The sequence below is a fragment of the Cryptotermes secundus genome, unplaced genomic scaffold (assembly GCF_002891405.2).
Source record: "Cryptotermes secundus unplaced genomic scaffold, Csec_1.0 scaffold110, whole genome shotgun sequence".
In the NCBI taxonomy this organism is placed as follows: Eukaryota; Metazoa; Arthropoda; class Insecta; order Blattodea; family Kalotermitidae; genus Cryptotermes; species Cryptotermes secundus.
Window position 1 is genome coordinate 572311 of NW_019742550.1, and position 18574 is coordinate 590884.

General features: G+C 44.1%; 1 protein-coding gene across 1 annotated transcript in view; it reads right to left on the reverse strand.

The window, feature by feature from the left end:
* The window catches only part of LOC111873259 (neurobeachin), a 129354-nt gene that overhangs the window by 64973 nt on the left and 45807 nt on the right, over positions 1–18574 (reverse strand). The window contains exon 2 of the mRNA XM_023867819.2: positions 656–773. The gene's annotated coding sequence lies outside the window, so the exon portion shown is untranslated. The remainder of the gene's footprint in view (positions 1–655; positions 774–18574) is intronic.

Here is an 18574-nt window from a genome sequence, read left to right on the forward strand (position 1 = left end):
AGAAAACTTACCAGATATCTATACACAAGAGTCAGAGACCCAGAAAATGGGAGGCCTTGAGAAGCATTGGTCAGTCGTACTGTCGTACACAAAGACCTGAACAATTCGACAAGGCTGAAGTGAAAACATGATTTGACAGCGACACAGGCCTCTCCGACACCGATGCATTCCATATCAACATTTCTACTCCCCAAAGTGGGGAGTGGGAAAGTGCGTCCACTCGATGGTGCAGTCCGAAGTATAAAAGTCAGTTATGAGATGTAACTGGATATGGACGTGCTCTTCGTTAAGCTGGATTTTTTAAATTTACCTAATCCTTCCAGCCGCACTATGGCCCTGGGGTCGACTAAGCCTCTAACAGAAATGAGTACCAGGAATCTTCTTGGGGAGTGAAAGGCGGTCGGCGCATAAGGCTGACAACCTTAGCGCCATCTCTGAGTAGATTTTCTATAGAGAAATGCAGTAGCCTCGACATCTCACAACATTATTGGCCTTCACGGCCTGTTACAGGGATAGCTTTACTGCTACTTAGTAATATGTGGCAGAGATGAACAACAGAAGAAATGAGGCGCAAACCAGCCTGCCTTACAGCAATATCTAACAAAATCTTATCCCTACAACAGAGTTCTACCTAGAACAGGCAAGCTGTACTCACTCCGACTGGCGAGGAAGATCTCAATGGCAACATTTTGCAGTAGGTAGCGACGCGAGAAGATGGCGCGGACCTCGGAGAAGTACCACTTGCCATGTAGATGGTCGCAGTACTTGAGCACCTGTAACAAAAGAACAAAGGTTACTTCATTCCCATATTCCCCATGTATGTCTCAGTATGGTTAACACACGTGTAAGAGCCCCAAAAAATCACTGCTGATGGTACATCCCTCCTGCAAAACTCTCTATAGAATCGGAACATCTGAACAGCGACTAGTAACAGGTCACTACATCTCAGTCCTCCATAAGCGGGTCACGGGCCAGTCATTCAGGAACAGACAAACTTTTCAGATACTGCGACAGAAACCATCAAACAAAACAGATTTACTCTGGCCACTACTGTAGCACAACATGTTTAGATTAACACCAATTAATGGGCATGATATGAAGAAAAGAACAGAATAAATTAATTTTTAATTAATAAAAATGTGGAGAAAATTCTAAGTGTGAATATTAAAATAAATGCTGGTGTTATCCTAAATAATGCTTCAACTTTCAGTTCTTCTATCTATATACACAAACAAAACAAGAAACAAATTGTGATTTTAGTCCGCAAACGAACTATACCGAGCGACCGCCGCTTGTCGGCGAAGTTGGTGCCAATTTTAGCGGATAGAGGGTGTCGCGAGGTCAGCACAACGAATCCCCATGGCCGTTAATCTCGGTTTTCTAGACCGGATCCACTATTTCCTTGAAATAGCTCCTCAATTATCCTCACTAGGCTGAGTGGACCCCGTTCCAGACCCACTACTTCTCAGAAAAATCTGGTAGCTCCGGTAATCGAACCCGGAATCTCTAGATCTGTAGGCAGGAACTCTGACCACTAGACCACAGAGGCGGTCTACCTACGTGTAGATACACACCGTATCCAAAACGAAACCAGTAAAGATACTTTATAAGCAAAATGTGTTGGAGAATGTTAGGCCTGAGGCTTAACGCCGGTGGTATAAACAGCGACTGCAGTTGGCCTGATATGAAACATTGAAGATGGGTCTATAGGTTAAGCGACGGATTCACGCGCCAACAGCACACGAATTGGTTGGGTTCTGCTTCATATCATGTAAAAGTGCGGTCCACGTTCTCTGCTGAACACAAGAAACTTTCTTGCAAGTTGATGACCAAGGTAAGGCGAGCTATCAGTTGGACTGAGATATGTTGTGTGTATGATATTTCGGAAGTTAGCTATACTCGCATCCTATGATGAAATGTTGACATCCTGTGGCATCACAATTTAAGATTAGTGGTGACGATTGGGATTGAACATGGAGCCTTTTAAAACAGGCTACAGCGCCAACCACTATTCAGCCTGAAGGCGAAATAGAACAAACTACCGAAGAACATCGAACAATAACAAACCTATTTCACACAGTGAACAATGCCCAAAACATTGGCATATGATCAACTATTGTCATGAACAGTGGAGAATGATAAGACGATCATATTTTGACCTTGAACCTCGGCACAACGTCATGACGCCGTAGGGAAGAGGGGATGACATAACGTTACATATATCGGCAACTATGGTGCGATGAGATGTCTCTCCTCGGCAACGACCAGATCGACTCTGGGGCCAACCCAGCTTCCTATAGAGTGAGTGCTGGGGGCTCATACCCCGACGGCAAAGTGGCGGGGGCTTGAAGATGACCACTCACCTCCATCCAGATATGTGGTCAAGAATGGTGCAGTTAAACCTCCACTCCCCCATGCATCTTCACGCGTGGTGCTTAATTAAGCTCTGAGATAATTGACGAATAACAACGCTTAGCTTTAGAACGGCGTTGTCGTCGAAAGAGCACAACCGCCGTTCCTGCCTCTTGTCCTCAGGTATGTCCAGTTGGCAACACTGTTCCTTTTGAATTTCTGCGCGAGGACTAAATCGACTGCTCTAACTATACAGACGGAGTCAGGACAGATGAGTCGGTATAGCGAAGGGATATTGGCTGTCAATTCCCGGCAGTGCAAGTGTCCAGACCGGCTATGGGGCCCACCTAGTTTCCCCGGAGGTAAAGCGGTCGGTGTGTAAAGCTGAGCATTCACCTCCACCTAGTGCGGAGGTCAAGAAAAGTGGAGGTATACCTCCACTACCCCATATGCCTCCATAGCATAGTAAATTAACTAATTATGCACAGGGACACGTTTACCTTTTACCCACCGAATACGAGGTTGGGTGGCCTCCAGACTTGCTGTGAACGTGGGTTAAGGTAGAAATCCCGACGAAGCCAGGAATACGATGCCGGTGCTTCAGTCAGTGGCCTACAGGAGTTGACGTAGCAAATCAGTTCGAATCAGAATTCTAACGCTTCGATACTCGGAGCGGGCATTTAGAAAGTTACAGTTATTCAGAGAGCACATTTTGTGGATTACGGTACATTGGAGTTTCACTCTTCTTGAGTGTAATGAAACTGCTGCACGAATTAAAATGTTCAGTGTTATTTTCATACTTCTCTAATTGTTTTGAACCAACGTTTACGGCTTTACAGCCAAGAACCCTTCTCCAGAACGTGACAGAGCGTCATAAAACAACCTCTCTTGTGAAGTGCCAGGAGATCCCATTACACGTGTATCAACTTCAGAACAACACCGAAGTATGGGACGAAAGATCAGAAACTAGCTCCATGCGCTGTTCCGCCTGCGCTTGCCCAGCCTGCTAGATTTTATTTAAATCAAAACTCTATCTCCGTGTTCACAAAAGTCACCACAGGGCTCTATCCCGAATAAACTGAGCGCAGTCCGCCACTCCACAGACTAGTTTTCAAAGAACTATTTTAATATTATCTTCCCATTTACAGACCCAGAGGTCTCGGGTTCCATTCCCGGCGCTACCAGATTTTCTGACAGGTAGTGTGTCTAGAACGGGGTTCACTCAGCCACGTGATGACAATTGAGGAGCTACTTGAATGGAAAAGTAGCGGCTCCGGTCTAGAAAACCGAGATTAACGGCCGTGGGGATCCGTTGCGCTGACTACGCGACACCCTCTATCCACTAAAGTTGGCACTAACGTCGCGGACAAGCGGAGAGTTCAATTTCATTCATAAGTGTTAAAATCACATAAAGGACAAAGAGGGAGATAGTGCTGTAAATTTCTAGCAGAAAAGGAACCGCGATCTCTAAGATTAATGCATACCTTGATCAAATATACGGCTACATCAGAAATGTGCGATGCATAGGCTTGCAGTTATGCCACTTTCGTTCTGATGAGCACCCACTGGGACAATAATCATTCCTTGTACTTTGTAGCAAGAATACCTCGGTTACAACAATAACAAAAAGTTTGTAGATAATAAACGTTTTAATTTGGCCCATAAATCCGTCTTTCGGCGGTATAATGTTATGCGGTGTCCTCTGATTTAATGGCTATATGACAAGCCTAATAAAAACCGGAGCTATGAAAGGAGTTGTGAGGAGATAGTGTGTTACCGAACAGGTGCTACCATGTCTCTGTGAGCTAACAGTCTGATTCGGGACTAGCAGGCTGCAGAGGAAGAGCAAACGTTATGGCCAAAACGTGACAGCACCAGAACGCCCACAAGAAAACTATACTACGTATTAATGTGTGAATACAAAGTCACAGCGGTATTTAAATATAACCGGAGAATGTATGCAGTTACATATTCCCTATCCTTCGTCTAGTTCAGTGGTTGCCAAACTCTCCTAGTGTAGGGGTTCTCACGCCTAGATGCGCATAAGCGTTCATGCCCTCCGGACCTAGAAAACTGACTTAAAACCTGATAATACTCGAATAGCAGTTTCAAAAAATGAGGACCAACGAAACGTCCCATGCGTGCTCCCTGTTCTTAGCATCTCATCCTCCTTGAATTTATCCCAAACATCTACAAAGTATTACATCACAGAATTTTTTTCACCATTCCGTCGGGCTGGGGGCACGCGGTAGCGTAGTTGGTTGAGGCATTATGCTACAAGATGGAAGGTCGCGGGTTGAAGCCCAGAGGAGATGGATACATAGGAAAGCTACTTTATGGAAAAGTGAACATTATATTGCGTGCAGTGGGAAACCCCAATCGAATACCCAGCAAATACGCTTAAACGAACATCACACGTAAATCTACACGTCAACGTGGATGCATAGGGCAAACTGTGATATAGTGAGCACTATTCATAACCTAAGTGCATAATGTTAAAACTTCTTATGTGACGGTCTCTCCTGCTCGTAGTGGTGCGCCTCTGAAGATGATTCTTTTGAATCGAAACATGTAAGGCGAATAAAGACTGAAGTGTTGTAAACCTGTATGTCACACTGGACTGAAAGTTATCTACTTTGTTTTTTTTTCCAAATTACCTACTCCTTCTAGCGGCAACTATGGTCCTGGGATCGACTCAGCCTCTAAGAGAAATGAGTACCAGGAATCTTCCGGAGGTTTAAGGGCGGCCAGCGCGTAAGGCTGACCTCACCGCCATCTGTGAGCCGAGTGACTATAGCAAATGTGACTGTCTCGACGTCTCACAACCCTATGGGTCTTCATGGCCAGTTACAGGGATAGCTTTACCATTTTTATCCCGTCAGACTACTTCCCGCTTAGATCCTAATATTCTCCTCAGAACTACGAGGAAGAGTCAGTAAATAAGTCACAAGTGGAAGTAAAACAGTTTTAATGGACACAGTAAGTTTTCTATGTATGTATATCACTAGGTAGCAGCACAGTCCAGTTCCACGACAGTCTAGGTAGCAGACCCGCATGACCATTTTCAGGGGCTGGTTTCAGTAGTCAAAATGGTACGTTGTTTGGTGGGAAAGGATTAAATGTAAAGAATATTCACAAAAATATGTTTCCTGTTTACGGTGGGAAGTGTTTGTCGCGAAAAGCGGTTCACAAGTTGGTCGAGAAACGTAGCAGACGTTTCGCTTATAACGAAGAGGTTGAAATGAGGATGCGAAATGGCTGGAACAACGGTCAAAACACTTCAGTGCTGCGGGTGGCGGAGCACTGGTAAAGCGATGGGTCAAGTGTATCAGTGTTGGTGGAGGGTATGTCGAGAAATACATGTTTCCTTCCAGGTTCGAATATCACATATTTTATATATATTTGTGACCAATTTACTGACTCTGCCTCCTACATTCCTGTAGACTCACAATTTAGTCTCTGAGTAAGATACGGTACAAACCAACAGGTAAAGTGAGTACAGAGTAACATAACTAGTAAGGCACAATAGATCACTGTGGTCGCGGTGCAAGGGCCAAGAAGGCCCGCCCCTTATACATTCAACATAAATACAAACGTTAAATTGTCCGTTAATTATGAAGTTTCATTTGGTAGTCATTTTCGGCTATAGTAACTAGAACATTACCTCCTGACTATAACAAATGACGGATAATGAGGCTGATGATTATTCATGTTGAAATGCACTGAGATCCAATAATTATCAGTGGGGGAAGCAGTCAATATAATACCACTTCTACGAGGAAGAGCCAGTAAACAAATAACAAATGTAGGCATATATAAAATATAACACATGTGATATTCGGACCTTGAATAAACATTTATTTCTCGACACATTCTCCACCAACATTGATATACTTGTCCTATCGCTTTATCAGTGTGTGGAAACCCGAACATATAATTTTTTTGAGTGCTGTCTCAGCCATCCGTACCTCAGTATCAACCTCTTCGTCGTCAGAGAAACGTTTGCCAGTAAGGTGGTTTTTCAGCAGACCAAACACATGGAAGTCAGCTGGGGCAAAGTCCGAGCTGTAAGGCGGGTGTTTAAGAAATTCTACTGTAGTTCTTCGATTCTGTCCTGGGTTTCTCGGGCTGTATAGGGGCTGGCATTGTAATGATGAAGCAGTTGATAGTTGGCCCCAAAGTTTTTTGGGAATTGCATCCCAAAACTTCAACAGAACATCACAGTATGGTACATAATTCACATTTTCACCACGCTTCTGTAAATGGGCTAACAGTACTCCCTGCCAATCCAGAAACCCGGTAAGCATAACCTTCCCAGCTGATGGTGTACTCGTATCCTTAAACTTTTTGGCTGAAGATGAACTGGGATGTTTCCACTGCAGTGAAGCACGCTTCGATTCGGGTTGGTAGAGATGCATTCGCGATTCGTCCTCAGAAACAATCCTGTTAAGCATATCTTCTCCTTCATCTGCTTATCGTAAGAGATGTTGCAAGGACAGTGCCATTCGGTTCATTTTATCTCGATCCTTCAGTAGTCTGGGCACCCACCGTGCGCACACTTTCTGAAAGTTCCAACGATCATGCTAAACCATGGGAACACCCGAGGGGAGTTGCTACACTATATGTCGTTATCCTCGTGCCAGCTCGAATCAACTCTTCCACCCACTGCACAGTTGCTGCTGTCACAATCTTAACATGGCGACCTGTTCGGGCATCATCTTCGACCTTTGAACGTCCTTGAGAGAATTTCTCTATACAGTTGTAAACCGCTTTACGCGACAAACACTTCCCGCCGTAAACAGGAAACATTTCTTTATGAATATCCTTTGTATTGATTCCTTTTGCCCAGACAAGAAAAAAGACCGGCTCTGGGTCCACCAAACCTACTGTACAATGGGTACCGGGGGCTCTTTCCCAGGGGTAAAGCTGCCCACTTAGCTCCAGCTACTGCCGAGGTCAAGAAAATGTGGATCTATAAATCCACTCCCTCATATGCCTTGATGGCGCGGTGTTTAATTAGTTAAGCACAGTGACAGCTTTTCCTTACATTACGAGTTTGTAAGAGACATACGCAAGCAATAAGAAAAATTAAAGCAAATCTAGGAAGAACCAGAAAAAGCGCTTTGCTTTCCAAACTTCTTATCTCCCCGTTAAGAAAACCACTGGTACCATTTCGAAAACTGATTATCGAAATCTTATCACCAGCTACGGTTCCGAAAAACGATTAGAAAATGTAAACGTACAATACAGACAACCCTCTCCTATCCGACACATATGACAAGTTACGACAGCAGAAATCAGCTATTAATAATCCTGAAAACACTTAGAACTAGGTCCTATAGGACATTAAAGCGCGGAAGTTGGAACTCTCCACAGTCACCGCTGTCAGGACACCAAACCCAATATACATGGGTCTTACTGATGCAATTAATGACAATTCGTTCTTTATTAATGACAACATGGCGTTTTTCTGCATGCAACTTTATGTGAAAACAGTACAAGCTTATGGGCGAAAAATATTCAGCAGATGAAATTTGCAGTAACAGCGACAAAATGGCTGCCGGACGGTGTGGGTGTGTTGCGGTGCAGTATCGCGCAAGGCACAAGAACTGAACCTCATTATACAGAAAGCATTGGATCAATGCATGGTCGACCAAGCTCCACCCACCGCTAGCGCGGCGGCCATCTTGCCCAAGGCCGACACATCGATCCCCAACCCTCGCCGCGGAATTCCGTTCGATGTCTCTACTTAATTCTGTAAAACATGAAGAGTTCTGTCTTCTAGGACATAATGCCATGTAGCCTGCTGAAAACCAACAGACGTTTCGGAAGAAACAAGCAGAAAGCAGACGGCATTAGGAGCTTTATCTTACACGTGGTTTTATGTCTGCAGAACATGGACCAAAATGTGGTACGGATTTTTCCTGATAGCAATACTGTGAGACGTAAATGTTCTGGAATCTACTGCACCTAATATAATCTGATATTAACGCACGGCAGTATCTACAGGAGGGGTTTCGTATTCAAATCCAGTTTAACAAATTAACCCAGCTCTATATGAATCGAGGAGCCGGGATAGCTCAGTTGGTAGACGGTATAGCTACGGGCTGAACGACAGAGGGATCGGAGTTCGAGTTCTTGCTAGAGTCAAGAACTTCCTCTTCTCCACATCGTCCAGAACGGCTCTGGGGTCCACCCAACCTCCTATGCAATAGGTACCAGGGACTCTTTCCTCGGGTGTAAAGAGGCTAAGGCCATAGTCAAGAAAACGTGGATTTCTACATCCACTCCCCCATACATCTTCATGGAATAGTGCTTAATTAGTCAAGCACAGGAACAACTCTGCCTTTACCTATATGAATCGTCCGTCTCATCCGCTACAATTTGCTTGGGGTAATCTAACACTATCAGATTACGAAACTATGATATGAAGATAAAACACCTCAACAGCAGACAAGCCACAGTACAGACCATTAGGATGGACAATAAGAACTCTGAAAGAATGGCCAGACGCAACAGGTCTGCTGCCTGAAGAACTGAATCAGTCACTTGGTACATGACAAACAGCTGACAAGCGGACAAGTCTCTATTTCCAATTAACCGGTTCAATTGTGTTCTTCACATGAAAACTTAAGACGACAAATTATGAAGAAATACAAATACGTAGGCTTTGGGTAACGTGATACAATTTACATGTGTTAGTTCAATCACCATGCAAAATCATGATATAAAGTTAGATGGCAAATCCCTTGTAAAAGTGGCACAATTCAAATTTGGGAATGACAGTAACAAAATTTGGTTCAGAAGAAATTAAGAGACTAAGTTCGGGCAACGCTGGCTACCATTCAGTCCAGAACCTTTTGTCTTCTCGTCTATTGTCCAGAAACATAAAAATCAGAATATAAAAAACCATAATTTTGCCTATGGTTCTGTATGGGTGTGAAACTGGATCTCACACATTAAGGGAGGAACCCAGACTGAGGGTACTGAGGTGAATATTTGGACCGAAGAGGGATGAAGTGACGAGAGGTTAGAGAAAACTTCATAATGAGGAGCTTCGTAACTTGTACTCTTCTCCAAGTATAATGAGAATGATCAAGTCAAGGAGGATTAGATGGACAGGACATGCAGCAAGAATAGGGAGAAGACGAATGCATATAGAATATTGGTGGGAAAGTCAGAAGGAAAAATACATATGTGAATGGATAATATTCAGATGGATCTTAGAGAGATAGGATTGGGTGGTATGGACTGGATTAATCTGGCTCAGAATAGATACGAGTGGGGACTCTTGTGAACACGGTAATGTATCTTACGATTCCTTAAATTTTTGCAAGTTCTTGAGTAACGGCACAACTGGCGGCTTCACAAGAAGGGCTCAGCTCCCTGAAGTTGGTTCAATCTCCATATGGAAAACGCTGATAAGTACTGTCAAGAATGCTGACAGAGCTGCAAACATCGGCCACGATGGTTCACCGATATTCCATTTGGCGACAGTACCGCAGTATAATTCTTCTAGACAACGCAGGTATTCACAAACACAAAAGTGTAGATTCTACACATACATGGTTCTGACGCGGGCATGCGGTAGCGTAGTTGGATGAGGCACTATGCTACAAGCCGGAAGGTCGCGGGTCCAAGTCCCGATGAGGTCACCGGATTTTTTCAATTCACCTAATCCTTCCAGCCAAACTATGGCCCTGGGGTCGACTCAGCCCCTAACAGAAAGGAGTACCAGGAATATTCTTGGAATGTTCTTGGGGGTAAAGGGCGGCCGGCGCGTAGGGCTGACAACCTTACCGCCATCTATGAACCGAAAGTCTAGAAAATGTGGGAACCTCAACGTCTCACAACCCCCTGGGCCTCCACGGCCTGTTACAGGGATACCTTTACTTTTTTCACTTACATGGTTCTGACGATGGTGTATATAACGCTCGGAATTACTGGGATTTTGGAGTTTCTCCATCGCCGGGTATTCTAAAGAAATCAAGGTTTCGGTAACTGAATTTGTTTCCTTCCTCAAGTGAAGATGGGAGCCACCTATTCTGATTGGCCCGTTAGAAAGAGCTAACCGCTACCACTAGACCCAGTGACGTGTTCTTCAGAACATCGGACGATGGACAAATTCCAAAATCCCAACAAGCCCGAGTATACAGTGCCTTACAAGATGCGGTCAATGTCGCCAACTCTCGAAGTATGAAATGCCCATTCTACGTTCTACACTACTTCAGGAAGAATGAATGCATTTACCTCGACACTTTATACAAGGGCCATCACTACTTTTGTTTCATAACTGCGCGCGGACAATGCGGGGATGGCTGGTGACAGCGAGACGGGAAGAAGACGGGGTAATTTAGGTAACTCAACAAAGCCGAGTCCTTCTTAAGAAGCCAACAGTTGCTCGGCCACTAAAGAATTCTCAACATTTTATGGAACTCCACAGTTTATTACATTTTCCATAACAGCCTGCCACTCATTCTCCATGCTGGGCCAGATATATCCAGTCCATACCCTACTTAGCACTATAATCCCATCTATGTCTAGGTCCTTCTAATGGTCTCATTCCTTTCGGTTTTCTAACCAAAACTTGCATGCACTCCTCTTCTATTCCACGTGTGCTACATGTTCTGCCCATATCACGGGTATCTTAATCATGTGAATTATATTGGGCGAGGACTACAAGTTACGAAGCCCTTTATTACGCAATTTTCTTCAGTCTCCTATTTTATCATCCATTTTGAGTCCAAATATTATCTTCGGCACCCTGCGGTAACGTAGTTGGTACAGGTAACTATGGCACAAGCCGGAAAATCGCGAGTGCCGATGAGGTAGATTTTTAATTCACCTAATCCTTTCAGCAGCATTGTGGCCCTGAGGTCGACTCAGCCTCTAAAAGAAATGAGTACCAGGAATCTTCCGGGGGGGGGGTTAAGTGAGGCCGGCGCATAAGGCTGACACCTTACCGCCACCTGTGAGCCGACTGCCTNCTGCCTAGAGAAAATGTGGGAGCCTCAACGTCTCACAGCACTATAGTTCTTCACGGCCTGTTTCAAGAATAGCTTTAGCTTAGTTATATATGTCTTTCTTGCATGCCTCTTACAAGAGAATGGAGATTGTGCTACATGTCTGTTGGAATGCNAAAAACTACAGGCAAAATTATAGTTATCTACACTTTAATATTTATGTTTTTAGAGAGCAGACGAGAAGACAAAATGATCTGAACTGAAGAGCAGGAAACCATTGACCGATTTTAATCTGCTCCTAATTTTCATATGAATCATATTTTAACTTGTTACTGTCGTCCCTATTATGCCACAATTTCAGGGGTTCCAATCGACAGATCTTGGTGTTGTTCAGATTTCAGCATTACAACAACAATGGCACATGTAACTTATTGACATAGTCATTTATAAAAGGTACAAATTCTGCAAGTTTCCTCAAACATTATTTTCAGTTTTCTATATATGGCTAATGCTGACAGAAGTGGCTTTATCTAACGTGTAGGCCTACAGATGGGCTTTAAATGATCTAGACCGTGCATTCCACTCATACAAACACAAAAGAGGCTTTCTACTTATGAAATATGTTTACCAGCCTATAACATGGGTTACTGGAAACCTCCGTACCATTAATCTCTCCTTATGATCACGTGTCCTGTATTGTGCAATAAACATCTCGTGAATGAAAATCCACAATATGTTAGGGTGAAATCCCTCATTGGGAATAGATGTGTGGTAAGCATGGAAAGACGCAAACAAGCCCGCAGATGGGCAGACTCTCACAGTAAAACAATGCGAATACAAATCTCAACCCTCTATATCGCACGCTTCATATATTATCGTCGATAGCCATCAGCGGTAGCCCTCCAGGTTTGGCTAATGTACCAAAACCAAACGTACCTTAAACTTCCTTCATGTGTACAGCATGTGTCACCTGGCTACAGCGGATCTCATTCGCGTAAGCACTGTGAAAGGTAAAAAAAAAAAAAAAGTAAAGTTATCCTTGTAACAGGCCGTGGAGACCCATAGGGTTGTGAGGCGTCGAGGCTCCCAAATTTTCTTTAGATAATCGGCACATAGACGGCGATAAGGTTGTCAGCCTTACGCGTAGGCCGCCCTTTACACCCCAGGCAGATTCCTGGTACTCATTTCTGTTGGAGACTGAATCGACACCAGGACCATAGTGTGGCTGGAAGGATTAGGTGAACTGAAAAATCCAATGGCCTCATCGGGAATGGAACCCGCGATCGTCCGGCTTGTAGCATAGTGTCTCAACCAACTACGTTACAGCGTGTCCCTCGGGTAAGAACTGTAATACAAGCAGAGACTTCTTATAAGAATTTAAAACACTTATTTTATTTAAATGCATTTATGAGTTTAACAAATTACAGACCAATGACTTTATCGCCTAGCAGAACAATGTAGTCTAGGCCTACCTTTGTGCTTAGTTCAAACTTCCTGTAAGTGTAGGGAAGTCCGCGATTTTAAAACACACGAAAATTTTTTAATTTGTAGGTAGCTATCTTCATGATTCTCCGGTCTAGAAAACCGAGATTAACGGCCGTTGGGATCCGTTGCGCTGACCACGCGACACCCTCTATCCGCAAAAGTTGGCACAAAGTTCGCCGACAAGCGGCGGTCGCTCGGTCGGTATAGTTCTCTTTCGGACTACAGGCAACGGTTTTTTTCTTCATGATCCACACGCCTATCCCTACGAATTTTAAATGCCTGACTGCAACAATTTGCTATTTTCCTAATGGATTAAAAGTAAGTAAAAGCGCCAAGCAGTGATTATGTTTACATATACGTATATCAGTGTAAACACAAAAATTATATTGAATGTAAACAAATCGAAAGATCTAATGAAACACTATTTTTGTTTTATTTCTTTCGGTAGTCCTATCACTGCTCCCATCTAAACAAATCACACTGCCGCCTTCTTGGTAGGGTAAAGGTAAAGTTGTTTCTGTGTTTAATTAAATAAGCACTACACCATGAAAATGTAAGGGAGAGTGGAGGTATAGCTCCGCCAATCTTGACCTCGGCAGCTTCACGCCCTGGCCGCTTTACCCCATTGCATAGGAGGATGGGTGGGCCCCAGCTCAAACAAACGACACCTCCATTCTATGCAGACCAAACCTTCTTGAAAAATGAATCACGTTACAAAATTTTCGTGTGAAGACATAATCTAACAGGTAATTTGAAAAGTAACTTCCGGCAACTATAAAACCAAATAAGAATTTCTTAACTTCGATTTTGATTTCAACATATTTAAATTCTGCCTCAGTGTTGTATGGAACGCTTCCAAGTTTCACTCCATCCACAGCTTCACTGTACTCCAGGCATACGAGAGAATGGAGCTTATAGTTTTCCCTGAATTCATGACAAAAAAGCCTGAAGGACTCTTGGGAACGGTGGGGTGGGTTTAGAGGAAGTCGAGAAACATTGTGCAGTACGTAATGCGATATTCACCCCTCGCTGTCGGCCATACACATGCAATTATTTACCATACAAAGCAGTGAGCATGGAATTACTCGCACAAAATACTGGATTACATTCCCTGCTGTCATTCTGTTGATGTGAAGTGAGGACATGATAACAAAGGGGTCGGGTAACTACGGGTACAAACTATCCCCCTGTGGGTTAATTAGCCCAATGTAATTTCCAGCGGATTCAAACCTGATGGAACCTTACACAATCACGGTTCATAACCCGGAACAACAGAGTGTCACAGTGACACGATAAAAGAAGAATAAACAGCCTAAGACGAGAGGACCAGTAAGTACGCTGAAGAATTCTGATGTCTGTCTACAGGCCTGACCGTCTGTGTGGTGTAGTGGTCAGAGTTCCTGGCTACAGATCCAGAGGTCTGGGTTCGATTCCACAGCTACAAGATTTTCTGAGAAGAAGTCCGTCTGGAACGGGGTCCACTCAGCCTCGTGAGGATAACTGAGGAGCTATTTCAAGGAAATAGCAGCTCCGTTGCGCTGACCACGCGACACACTCTATCCGCTAAAGTTGGCACTAACTTCGCCGACAAGCGGCGGTAGCTCGGTCGGTATAGTTCGCTTGCGGACTAAAATCATGGAGTTTGTTTTTATTTGTCTACAGGCCTACTAATAAGAATGAAACGTTAAGGCAACGGTAGCTTGTACAGCTGCCCGCTTACTCAGTCCTTAGCTCAGAACGCGTATACACCTAAGGGGCGTGAAAGCAAAGTCTCATCGTAGTAGAAGAACAGTCAGCTTTACCCTCAGGCCGCTTTACCCCCAGGGAAAGAGTCCAGGCATAGATGGCTAAAATGTAAATCTAGGTGAACACAATTCTTAGTGGCTGAGAAACTGACAGTCCCATGTTATGTTAGGCTCGTTGACAGTTGAGAAATAAATCTGTCATACCTCTCAGCAGTTATGGTTTGCGATTAAACAACCTATATATGGGGTCGAATTGCTACTATTTTCTGTGTTCTAGAAATGGCATTGTCTTCCTAGGTTCGTAGTTTAGCCTACTGTGTCACGTTACTCCACAGATAAAAGTTAGGTTCAATCCAGAATCGGGTGGTGAAGAGAATAACTCCTGCCCGGCGGGAAGTGAACCGTTGACCTCCAACACGTACTCACTCAGAATTAATGGGTTTTCGGGCTTTGTCCATCGTCCGGTATTCTATAAGCTAGAAAACACAATGTTTCGGAAAATGGATTTGTTTCCGTCCTCAGGTGAGGGAGAGACACTCTGCTGGGTCCTTACCAAAAAGTTGACTTCAAATACTGATGTTAGTTCTCTCTAAGGTACCCAACAGAGTGTCTCTCCCTCACCTGAGGAAGGAAATAGATCCAGTTTCCGAAACATTGTGTTTTCTAGCTTCCAGAATACCGGACGATGGACAAAGTCCGAAAACCCAGTAATTCTGAGTTATATATCATCGTCACAACCTTTAGAGTCTACTCGTACTCAGCCATTTTAAGGATTTCGTTATGTTTCAATTCACGATGCTGTCAGTGCCTATAACACAGGGTACGGCGTCAAATCGTAGGATTACTCATGAACTGGGAAGAATATAGAAATGGCAAGATGGCGATCGTGACCTAATTTCAGGTACTATCCCAGCATATCTCTGGATGGACTGGGGAAAACCATGAAGACCAAGACTAAGACAGGCGGTGATCCGATTGAGATTTGAGATTTGATTACAAGCTTAAAAGTTTACCGCTATGCCAACCTAGTCGGTTTTAACAACTTGGTGCTTTGTGTAACAGCTGGTTAGGATTGCTTTTAACCAACCGAGGAACCAAAAAGACCTCCTGTCTACTATATAATGTCGAGATAATTATTCGTATCTGCCTAATTCAAACCAAAAGACATAAAACTCTTCAAGCAACTGCCTGTTATGGAAGATAAAAGTCCACGACTGACACTACAACTGTTAGATAGTTCAAAGCACATCACATCACAAACTACATTCTACTACCATAGTCAATAAGTTCATGGACTGACCGCAAAGCATCGTTGCAGTGCACTACAGTAGATAGGTTGAGGCACGATATGATGCCCTGTCAGTTCATCTCTCATCACAGCAAGAGCCAGTTGTGGGCAAATAGTGTAAGCAGAACTACGGCCTCTAATGTGAGCTCTAGCTAAATGCGAGTGGCGGAAATCGAATATGTGGCAGTTTGAACAACGGGCAAGCATCAAGTTCTGCCAAAATCTAGACAAATCCCCTAGTGAAACGTTTAACATGATGAAGCAAGTGTATGGCGAAGAAGCTTTGCGTCGCAGTGCCGTGTTTTTAGCGTTCATTGCGCGATATGTACGAAGTAAATGCATATAAGGTTGGCCACGTCTCTGTCCGTCCGCTTGTTCCAACTGGATAACCACCAGACGCATTTTGACTAAATTTAGCATGGACAATGTGACAACTGTTGTTATCTCAAACTAGTACATTTTAAGTTCATACGATACGTACTCGAAAGATCAAAATGGCGGACGAACGAATTTGTGAGGTAGGAGCGACACTAGGGCCACTTAATAAACCTAGGTCCTGGAACTGTGTACGGTGACTAAATCTTTCAAAAATATGAAACTCTATTAACCCCCCCCCCACCACCACCATTTTTCTTGTTGTTGTCGTCGTCGTCGTTGTCGCAATACGAGACAACAAAATGAAGTAACATGGAATCTACAACTAACCTTCGGTTTGGTAGCAATAACTACAGGAGTTCGCACGTGGAAATTATGTTATTAAATAGGCCTACTGTTGCTATGTCAACAATTAAAACATGGCGCTAGGCGCATTCACAATGCACATGGGAACTGTATTCCAGCACCGATTCCACCTCTCCAACGTTGTAATACGTAGCAGGTTCAGTCCAGCCTGCGAAGGTGCCAGTACAGTTTGTATGGGTTTCAACGTAGTTTCTGTTAAATGATTTTTCACCCCACCCCCAAGCAGCCTTCTCTCTACAGATACAAGAGTTTAGCGTTTCATAGTGTTCGCAAGCGTGTAGAAGTGTCCATGTCACACAACATCCGCGATTTGAGAATAAAGACATATGCACAATATAGAGTAAACTTTATAATTTGTCAAACTGCTATCTCCATCTATAGCTCTAGAGCCCCTTGTGGACCTTGACCGCTTTTTCAGTTCCTTAATCTTATACACAGTCGGTAGGACTCCTTGGACGAGGGATCTGCTACCTAAACAGAATTAACGCACACAGACATCCATGCCTCGAGTGGGATTCGAACCCACGATTCTAGTGTTCGATGCGGCGAAGACGGTTCATGCCGTTGACCATGCGGCCACTGTGATCGGCCTGTCAAACTACTGATAAACGTTAAATAAACAGTACAGAACTGAAACCTCTTAAAACACAAGAGAGGCACCCCAACGCATTCAGGAGGGAGTTGATGAGATTGCATGTCTCTGGGTCATTGGAAAGGGAGGATAATGTACCGTAATACGTCCCCCACGAGCACCCAATTTTGGGGCGGGGGAGGATGCTGTTACTCGCAGATAGATGTACACTAATTGACAAGGGGTGCTTCACACCAGGGTCATTCATTTTCCAACAAAGGTTATGATGGGTACACGTGCTCTCTCACCCCATCAACAATCGGATGGAGAGGTTGGTGATGCTCTTTTTGAAGCTGGTGGTGAATGCTTCGTGACGGCAGGGAAATTCAATAGAAAATATAGTAGCACAAGTGGGTCTACAGAATAGCTCCGAAGCGATTTGTTTCCAGTGACAACAAACAGATCACTTGTAAGTTTCGAGTTTTTTTAAGGCGGTCACTATAAAGAATGTCGCCTTCTGGGATGTGGCGCCGTGTTGATCTTGTGCTCACCGACGTTTCGGGGAACGTATCGCCTCCATCTTCAGGGTATAAGAAATCCAAGAGCGATGAACCAGCGTGAGCAGGTGGATGCAGTCTTTTTCTTCGAAAAAATAAAGGGACGCAGTCACCTACACGCAGATTGCAGGATAACACTAAAATGGGACTTAAGAGCAGCAAGGGTGTGAGTGGAAGCCGGGACAACCCAGTTGGTTCAGCAACGGGCAACAGGTAGGACGACCGGGGTTCGATTCGAGACAAAGGCAAGAGACTTTTTGTACAGCGTTCAGACCGCCTGTGGGGGTCCACCCAGCCTCACATCCAATGGGGACCGGATGCTCTTACCCCGAAGGTAAAGCGGCCGGGGCATGAAGCTGACCACTCACCTCCATTTAGTGCCGTCAAAAAATGTGGATCTATACATCCACTCCCCCATACGCCTTCATAGCGTAGTGCTTAATTAGTTAAGCATAGGGACAACTTTCACCGCCTCTACGGTCTAGTGGTCAGAGTTCCTGGCTACAGATCCAGAGGTCCCGGGTTCGATTCCCGGCGCTACCAGATTTTCTGAGAAGTAGTTGGTCTGGAACGGGGTCCACTCAGCCTCTTGAGGATAATTAAGGAGCTACCGTATTTACGCATGTATAGGCCGCGTACGTGTATAGGCCGCAGCACAATTTTCAGACAGAAATTATAGAAAAAATAATTTTATTGGAATATTATTTCAGGAGCAGAAATTATTCCGAAATTTGGCAACGTTAATTTTTGTTAAATGAAGTGTGATTTCGAATATTTCGAATATAAGCCGCACCCCAGTTTTCCTCTTGAATTTTTGGCAAAAAATGTGCGGCCTATACATGCGTAAATACGGTATTTCAAGGAAATAGCGT